This window comes from Dioscorea cayenensis, chromosome 1, assembly GCF_009730915.1.
Source record: "Dioscorea cayenensis subsp. rotundata cultivar TDr96_F1 chromosome 1, TDr96_F1_v2_PseudoChromosome.rev07_lg8_w22 25.fasta, whole genome shotgun sequence".
NCBI classification, from domain to species: Eukaryota; Viridiplantae; Streptophyta; class Magnoliopsida; order Dioscoreales; family Dioscoreaceae; genus Dioscorea; species Dioscorea cayenensis.
The window spans coordinates 27,593,820-27,603,180 of record NC_052471.1 but is presented as its reverse complement, the minus strand read 5'-3'; the positions used below and the strand labels follow the sequence as shown (position 1 = coordinate 27,603,180).

General features: G+C 42.0%; 2 non-coding genes across 2 annotated transcripts; both read left to right on the top strand.

Moving 5' to 3' along the window:
• Window positions 1-524: 524 nt before the first annotated feature.
• On the top strand, window positions 525-631 carry LOC120268489. The gene has a single exon (XR_005538953.1). It is a non-coding gene; the product is annotated as a small nucleolar RNA R71 (small nucleolar RNA).
• A 7,264-nt stretch (window positions 632-7,895) lies between these two features.
• LOC120268858 lies at window positions 7,896-8,001 on the top strand. The gene has a single exon (XR_005539058.1). It is a non-coding gene; the product is annotated as a small nucleolar RNA R71 (small nucleolar RNA).
• The last annotated feature ends 1,360 nt before the right edge of the window (window positions 8,002-9,361 follow it).

Genomic DNA, 9,361 nt, shown 5'->3' with positions numbered 1-9,361 from the left:
TTTCCACTTGAGGGGCTTGTTGTTGTTGGAATCCAGGTGGCCCCATGGCCTTTTGTGGTCCTTGATTACTCCATGAGAAGTTGGGATGATTCTTCCAACCTGAATTGTAAGTATTGCTATATGGGTTCCCTTGAGGTCTCATGCCATTACCTACAAAGTCATCGTTTTCCACAGAAGAAACATTACGAATAACGATCGGGCAATCGGAGGGAGCATGTCCTCCACCACAACCGGTGCAATTGGTCACGGGTGCAACTCTATTCGAAGCTATGAGATCTAGCTTCTTACTAAGACTCTCTACTTACGGCGCCAATGAGGTTACCGCATCAATTTCATGTAGACCGGCCACCTTTTTCTTCTCCCTAGCATTCCATTAGTAGATATTTAACCCTATTTCCTCAATTAATTGACGAGCCTCACCGGAGGTTTTGCTACCTAAGGTACCTCCTACTGCCGCATCCAAGAGTTGCCTTGTACTCGGGTTCAAACCATTGTAAAAGGTTTGAACAATCATCCACTCCGGGAATCCGTGTTGCGGACACATTCTCAGGAGCTCCTTGAACCTTTCCAATGTCTCGAATAGAGACTCCGATTCCAACTTAACAAAGGACGAGATCTCATTCCTAAGCTTTACTGATTTTCCGGGAGGGAAATAACGAGCTAGAAAAGCTTCTACCATCTCCTCCCATGTAGTGATTGATGCTCTAGGTAATGAGTATAGCCACTGCTTCGCTCTCCCTTTCAAGGAAAATGGGAAGGCTATCAATTTGATGGCATCATCCGTAACCCCATTTATCTTCAACATATCGCACACCTCGAGAAAGCTCTCTATGTGACTGTTTGGATCCTCATCGGGCAAACCATTGAATTGTGATGACTGCTGCAGCATATGGATGAATGCCGGCTTTAGCTCAAAGTTCGAGTCAGAATCGAGGGACGCACAATACTCGATTGTGTCCCCAACACTGAAGGTCTGGCATAGCTGGATAGTGTTCACTGTTGCTCATTCTGTTCTGCCATGTTTTTAGATTCCTCCCCTTCCTAATCAGCTGTATTATGTCGTTTTTGCATGTGTTCTTTCCCTTTTCTTTTTAAGTGTATGTTTAAGCTCGTGGTCTCCTTCAATCAATATTGATGGATTCCCTCGGTCATAACATGGAGTCAGCACTAAAAAGAATGAAAAAGAAAAATCGAACAATGATAGAATAAGAAGACGTGAAATAGAATGTGGTCAAATAGCTAAGAAAAACAAAATGCAAAGTATCTCTAAACGCCTAGCTCCCCTCGTCAACGGGCGCCAAAAACTTGACAAGATCCCTTGCGTATATCCCGCAAGTGCACGGGTTTGTCAAGTAATAATCTCGTGTGAGTGGGTATCGAATCCACAGGGGAGTAGGGAATAAAAAATACTTAATTTGATTCTTAGCTATGTAAAAGATCAATGATAATGAGTGTGATAATTATTCAATTCTTAACAGAAAAAGCAACAAGTAAGAGAGCAAAAGTAAAGAAGGGGGTAAGGCAATCGATAAAGATGGGGTACCCGGATAATGCTCCACCTAGGATAACTGTTTCAAGTGAAAGAACCTTCTATTATGCTTCCTAATCAATGGAATGGTGAGTCATGGAAATCCTTAATTACATAGTCCCAAATCTAAGGTCAACTATGCCTAACTCTATACATGTCCTGGAGGAGAAATCAAACAATCTTAACACCTCGCACTCACATAGAGTTGCAATGAGCTCTAGGGATTCCAAGTGGTAAATCTCTTCCTAATTATAGACCTAACCCTTTAGTCCAGGTGGAAGGTGCCCAACCACAATTGAGCCCTAGATACTAAGATCACCTCAACGCTTCACTCCGTTGCACGCGCAACTAAGCCCCAGCTGAAGTTCATCCCTTAGATCATTCACTCTATTATGGCAGCAAAAAACTCGAGGAACGGAGGTAGAATCTATCACGCCGGAGGGGAAAGGGGATGCTCCTGTACTTCTCGACTCACCCTCTCAACCCTCACCAACCTAGCTTTGTCTAACGCTCGTAGTGTGTCACTCACTCACAAGGTTACCAATAAGAACTCTCAACCCTAGTGTCTCACTAGTGGAAATGTTTATACAATGAAGCATTCAAGGTCGGAACTCACAATAAACATCAATTTATTAAAAGCATAATAAAGAGGTTCAAAGAAACAAATACATCCTAGGGTTCACAATACCGGAGTACCCACTAGGGGTTTAGCTCTCCATGGAGCTAAGTACAATCATAGAAATAGAATGTAAAAGCAATGAATCCATAAATAAACCCCCTAGATAGTCATGTCGATGGTCTTGTGGAAAGTCCTCTACTCGTCGTCCAAGGATTCCCTCGTCCGGTATTGGATACTCCTCGACGGAAGCTCCCCTACCAACCTTCTTCCTAAGGAATGACGATGTCAGAGCCGTAGAACCTCTCCAAAACCTTAGCGAATACGCCTCGAAACCCTAGCCGAAGCCCTCTCTCAAGTTGGGGAAAAGATGGAGAAAAGAATAACAAAATCAGGGCTAAATCGGCTTTAAATAGGCCGGAATCGGGCGACTACATGGGGGTGGATGCTCCACGTGCCCGTGCGGAATTTCCACACGGCCGTGGATAATTTCCACACGCCCATGTGGATTCTCTGTTTCTCTAGTTTCTCGGCGGGCTGTGAGCAGTACTGCTACAATATATGCTACAGTATTAGTGTAAAAGTAACATAAAAACACACATATTAGTGTAAAAACCCGAGAAAAGTAATGCTCAACATAAGGAATGAATGCTTCGCATTCGTATCGCACAAGCACTTATTAGAGTACGCGGTTGAGAAGTTATTCACTTTCACCTCTGGGACATGTCTAGAGTTAGGCATGGTTGACCTTAGATTTGGGACCATGTATTTAAGGATCTCCACGACTCATTATTGCATCAGTTATAAAGTATAATAGAGGGTTCTTGCACGTGAAACGATTGTCCTTGATGAAACAATATCCGGGTACCATATTTATATCGATTGCCTTACCTTCTCCTTTACTTGTGCCCTTTTTCTTGTTCTTTTACTTCTGTGTTATTTCACATCTTGTCACAGATATCACTATTCATCTTTCACTTAGTTAAGAAACAATATAAGTGTTTTTATTCCCTACTCCATGTGGATACGATACCCCACTCATTTGGGATTTTATTACTTGGACAAACAAGTGCACTTGTGGGACATGCGCAAGGGGCGTTGTTAAATACAATCATTGCAACTAAGGTGAACCACCATTGGCTATGTGAGCATGTATGTCAATCAAAACTTATATAAAAACACATGTGCACTATGAAACTCGCCCCCTTACACTTATGTTGTACATTATGAGAGTATATGTGGCAGAAACAATCAAAATAATACTCCCCTAACTCATATTGTTGCATTTGATGGAGCTAAATCCTTGGGACTAATGTTCTAATGGGTTGTGAAGCACACACGACCAAGTGCAAAAGCACCTCGATCGTGTTCAAGACTAGTTTTCAATTCCCACACTGACAAGACCATCTGCATGCATACACGAGGGGGTTTAGTGAAGCTCAATAAAACAAAAACAACTCAAATAAATAATACATAAAGCAATGAATACAACTCGAGGCCACAAAATGAAAAATAAACTCAGAAGGAAAGTCCTTTTTGACTATATAAGTCCAAAATGAAATGCAAAAATAATAAAGACAATGAAAAGATAAAGTCAAGTGTCAGTATCATCACCTGTCGGCTACTGCTGGATAATCAAATGGTTCCGGTGGATCAGGTAATAGTAAGGCCGGAGGAGCCGGAGGTCTAATAATCAATAACTCTTATAACCTATCAAAACGGGCCATCAAATTAGTATACTGTGCTGACTGTATTGCTTGAATCTCGGTGATCTCAGACCATAATACACTCACATCACTCTCGAGCCTTTCAATACGGTCATGAGCTCGAGGAGGAGTAAAAATAGGCACCGAGCGCTAGAGTGTCTCTTGTGCTACAAACTGTGCTCCAGTCCCCGACTGTGTAAACTGAGGCTCGGGAACCTGTTGGGAATCCTCCGCTACATCCTTTCAAGCCTTAGTGATCTCTGGGGTGGCCGTAGCTATAATGTATTCTCCAGGCCTACATCTACACAACAACCCCATCATCTTAATCATATCAACTACAAGAGGGGAAGGCACGACAGTTATCTCACAATCTCGTATAGTGTCTAGAAAACCCATCCCCAAGATGAGTATAGTGACATAAGGACCAGCGAATAATTCTCCCACTCTTGTAAACAGGCCCTAATGCCTCAAAACATCTACTACTACGTGCCCAAGGTGAATCAGTACATTGCAGACCATGGAATATAAATAGAGTAAGTCCTACCTGCTCAAAATAGCTGTGTTGTCACCTCGACCAGACATAGACCTGCTGAGGACCGAGTGTAAGTATCTGTAGCTCATCCGAGATAGACAGGTGGCCTTGGACACTCCCGGTTCATACTGTCCATGTCCACACAAAACTCAGTATGCTTACTGCGGAGTCGATGTACCCGGGAAATCCGTCGACAAGCGTCTATACTCCTCTGTACCTGTGTAACTCTCGTCGTACAAGCCTATACGAACTGAGAACTCAATGACACTCATGCAAAATAGATGTCCAAATGGTCAGAACTGTATAGCATCCATGGTGTCCAAACTCCCATATGACTGATCAAACTCGAAAGACGTCAATACCTCCACCGTCAATGCATGAAAAGCTGGCTCTCAGATCATTAACAATCTTCTCTAGCTTCCCACTACTAACATCTCATGAATTTCATCGGCTAGCTCATCACCCCACTGAATTTCTCTTAGTACACTCAAATCCACAATGCGAGACTGACTAAAACAGACTGTCGATAATATATCAAATCAAGCCTGATGCTCGCGATTCAAGAATTCCATGTGTACGGGCTCAGGTGGGGTCTCCATGGGATGCTTAACTTCTTGCTTCTTCGAATAAGGCGCTATATCTTCAGGAATTGACGAGAAAATGATCAACAAAGCTCTGGAAATAATACTGCAGAATTCCACACGTTCGTGTTTAAATTCCACACATCCATGTGTATCTGCGGGGCGTAAAAATCGCATGGCTGTATGTCAATACTCCCAAAAATACACCTTAAAACCATATCTAAACTCTTTCTAAACATGCACAAACCATTATAGAGTGAAAATTTCCATAACTCAACACTTTTAATCCAATAAAAACAAGAATTGGCGAATAAGAGAAAGAGCAAAAGGTTTACCGATGAAATGGGTATGAAAACTTCGAATTCAGCGTTGAAATTGAATAGAAATCCCTCTAAAACATCGGTGAGAGGTCAGGAAATTAATCAATAGTGTTTTTCGAGTGTATGGAGGCGTAGTAGATGAGATATTCAACAAGATTTTTAAAGGAAAATCATGTCTCTTGGACTTCTGCACATCCACACGGGCGTGCGGAAATTACCCACGCCCGTGCGCCTCCACCTTAGAAAGTCACACGGTCATTCACAGGGGTGAGTCCACGCCCCTGTGCCCTATCTGGATGAGCTCTGAATGGAAACACATGCCCATACGGAAATTCCACACGGGCATATGTTTTCTCTGGACACTTTGAAAACATTGCATGCTTTGTAAAAAATTCCTGAACATATAAATAAACTCAAAGGCTTCCTTACAAAGCAACTTTATCTAGTGAAAACACTAAAAATAAGCTTAATCGACCAATATTCTCCACCAAAACCCAATAAAGCACAGGATGACATAAAAAATCCACAAGAAAAATCACGGCAAAAGCATTTAACAATCAAGACACCAACACTCAAGCTTATTCATGCAAACTCTAATCGAAGAACTAGGAAAACAGTAAAAACTTGTGTTACTTCCCAAGAAGTGCTTGTTTAAGGTCACTAAGCTTGACGTACCTTGTCTTACCTCACAGGGGCTCATAGATGAAAGTTGTCCTCTTACCCATAACTTGAAAGCATGATGAGCAAAGCCTCTTGAAGGTAGAGGAGGAGTTATCGGCATGGTACCGACTAGCAAAGGTTCATCCAACTAGTTCTGTTCGCGTACATCCCCAACAGTCTTGTGGAGCTTCCTGTGGCATCTCCTCACCCGCTTCATCTTCTGAAGCATCTTCTTCATAATCCTTGGAGTAGATGGTACCTTCTCCTCTAGACCAAGCGCATTACTTCTTCATTATCCACCTCTTGGTCTAGCAACCACTCATATGGGTCCGGATTAAACATTTCCTACATGTATTCATCAATTATCTCATCAGTAGTGTCGAGAAAGTAAAGAGTATCATCAAAGTCTAGAGAATGTTGCATGGCTTCAGCAAGGCGGTATGTGAACTTATCATCTCCAACCCTCAGTGTCAACCCCCCGCAGTCCATGTCAATGAATGCCTTGGAAGTGTGCAAGAATGGCCTCCCGTGTATCAAAGGAACATCCGCATCCTCATTGACATCCAAGACTACAAAATCTACAGGAAATATATACTTATCAACTTTGACAAGCACATCTTCAATGATGCCCCTCGGATGTCTCACTGTTGGGTCTACCAATTACAATGTCATATGAGTGGGCCGAGGCTCTCCCAAGCCTAGCTTCTGAAAGAAGGAATATGACAAGATGTTGATACTGGCCCCTAAGTCCGCCAATGCAATTTCTTCACCCAAGTTGCCAATGTTACACAGAATGATGAAGCTTCCTGGGTCTTTCTTTTTGTTCGGCATATTCGTTTGCAAGACCACCGAGTAAGATGCATCTAGAATCAAGAAGGCACTTTCCTGCCATTTCCTTTTGTTGGTCAACAAATCTTCCAAGAACTTGGCATACCTTAGCATTTGGGATAATGCCTCAACAAAAGGAATGTTTATATGTAGTTGCCTAAACAAACCCAAAAACTTCTTGTATTGGTCATCCACTTGGTCATTCTTCAATCTAGAGGGATAAGGAATTCTTGGCTTGTAAGGTGGGGGTGCCATCTCCTTCTCCTTGGTTTCTCCCTTCTTAACCTGTACGACCTCTGGTGCTTCAACATTGGTCTCCTCACTCGGAAGCCTATCTTTAACCTCACGACCACTTCTCAAAGTGATCCCCTTTACATGCTCACATGGATTGGTCTCGGTATTACTCGGCAAGCTTTCCTTGTGGTCTCTCCGATAGAGACTTCGCAATTTGCCCCACTTGATTTTCTAGATTGTGCAATGACGTGGTGTGGTTGCGAAGTATAGCCTCGACCTATAGGAACCGTTTATCCAATGATTGCACAAATCTAGTCAAGCCTTTCTCTAAATCGGTCATTCAGGTTTCCAAGCCGGACACTCTATTTTCCATGTTTTGGGCTTGTTGTTGTTGGAAACTCGGTGATGCGCTAGCCTTTGGTTGTCCTTGGTTGCTCCACGAAAAATTGGGATGATTCTTCCAACCCTGATTTTAGGTGTTGCTATATGGATTACCTTGGTTCCTCATTGCGTTACCCACAAAGTTGACTTTCACAACCGAAGATACATCACCAATAGAGATCGGGCAATCAGAGGGAGCATATCCTCCGCCACACTTGGTGTAAGTAGTCATGGCTACCCCTCTAGTCGAAGTTAGAAGGTCTAACTTCTTACTCAATGATTCCACTCGGGTTGCCAAAGAAGTGACAACATCTATTTCATGGAGCCCGGCCACCTTCTTCCTTTCTCGCGTATTCCATTGATAACTGTTCATGGCCATGTCTTCTACTAGCTGTCAGGCTTCTTCTAGGGTTTTACACCTCATTCTACCTCCCACGGTGGCATTTAGTAATTGCCTTGTACTCAGAATCAAACCATTATAGAAAGTTTGAATGATCATCCATTCGGGAAATCCGTGTTGTGGGAACCTCCGCAAAAGGTCCTTGAAACACTCCAATGTCTCAAACAATGATTCCAATTCCATTTGTATGAACAACGATATCTCATTGCGAAAATTGGCTGACTTTTCCGTAGGGAAGTATCTAGTAAGAAAAGCTTCGACCATCTCATTCCAAGTCGTGATGGATGCTTTTGGCAAGGAATGAAGCCACTACTTGGCTCTTCCCTTGAGAGAGAATGGGAAAGCCCTCAATCTAATTACATTATCCAATACACCATTAATCTTCAACATATCACAAACTTCAAGAAGTTCTCTATATGGTTTTTCGGATCCTCATCCGCCAAACCATTGAACTGTGCTGACTGCTGAATCATCTTGATGAATGCTGGTTTCAGCTCAAAGTTCAGAGCTGTAATCGGGGATCGCACAATACTAGATTGTGTCCCTTGTACTGACGGTCTGGCGTAATCAGATAATGTTCTCTACTGTTCATTCTGCTCAACCATGTTATTAGATCCTTCAACTTCCACATCAGCTAGATTTGACGATTCTTGCATAGGTTCTTTCCTTTTTCTTCTTAGTGTACGTTAAAGTTCAGGATCTCCTTCAATTAATATCGAAGGGTTCCCTTGTGTCATAGCCCAGAGTTGTACCAAAAGAAGAGAAATAAATCAGAACAATTAGAAAAAGAAGATGTGAAATAGAATGAATGAACGAATAGCTAAGATAACAAAGTGCAAAGTATCTCTAAACGCATACTCCCCAGCAACGATACCAAAAACTTGACAAAAGTAATGCTCATCATAAGGAAAGAACACTTCACATTCTTATCACCCAAGGACTTTTCAATATATCAAATATATATACTAAAATTTGTACATTTAGACACTTATCAGTTTGGCAGTTTATTACCGACGTTTTGTCGAGGTATTTTCTAAGATTGCTTCATCTTTGTCACGATTAACTTAAAAGGAGATAAAGTTTGATTTGGGATGAGAAATGTGAGAGCAATTTTCAAGAGTTGAAGAGTTTCCTGACTGCAGGGCCAATACTCACTCAGCCTTCTAGTTTTAAAGAGTTAGTGGTGTTCAACAATGCTTCAGGATAGGGGCTTGGCTATGTATTGATGCAAGATAAGAGCATGATAGCTTATGCTTCTCAACATTTGAAGAAGCATGAGTTAAATTATCCTATCCATAATTTGGAGTTAGCAACAATGGTTTTTGCTCTGAAGATCTAGCTATATTATCTTTACGGAGAAAGATGTTTGATTTATACGGATCATAAGAGTTTAAAATATTTGTTCACTCAAAAGGAGCTAAACTTGAGGCAGCGTAGATGGATAGAGTTGATCAAGGATTATGATCTGGTGATTGACTACGATCCAGAGAAGGCCAATGTGGTAGCAGATGCTCTAAGTAGGAAGACTTCAACTTCTTTAGCTTCTGCCACAATATCTTATCGGTCCTAACTTGG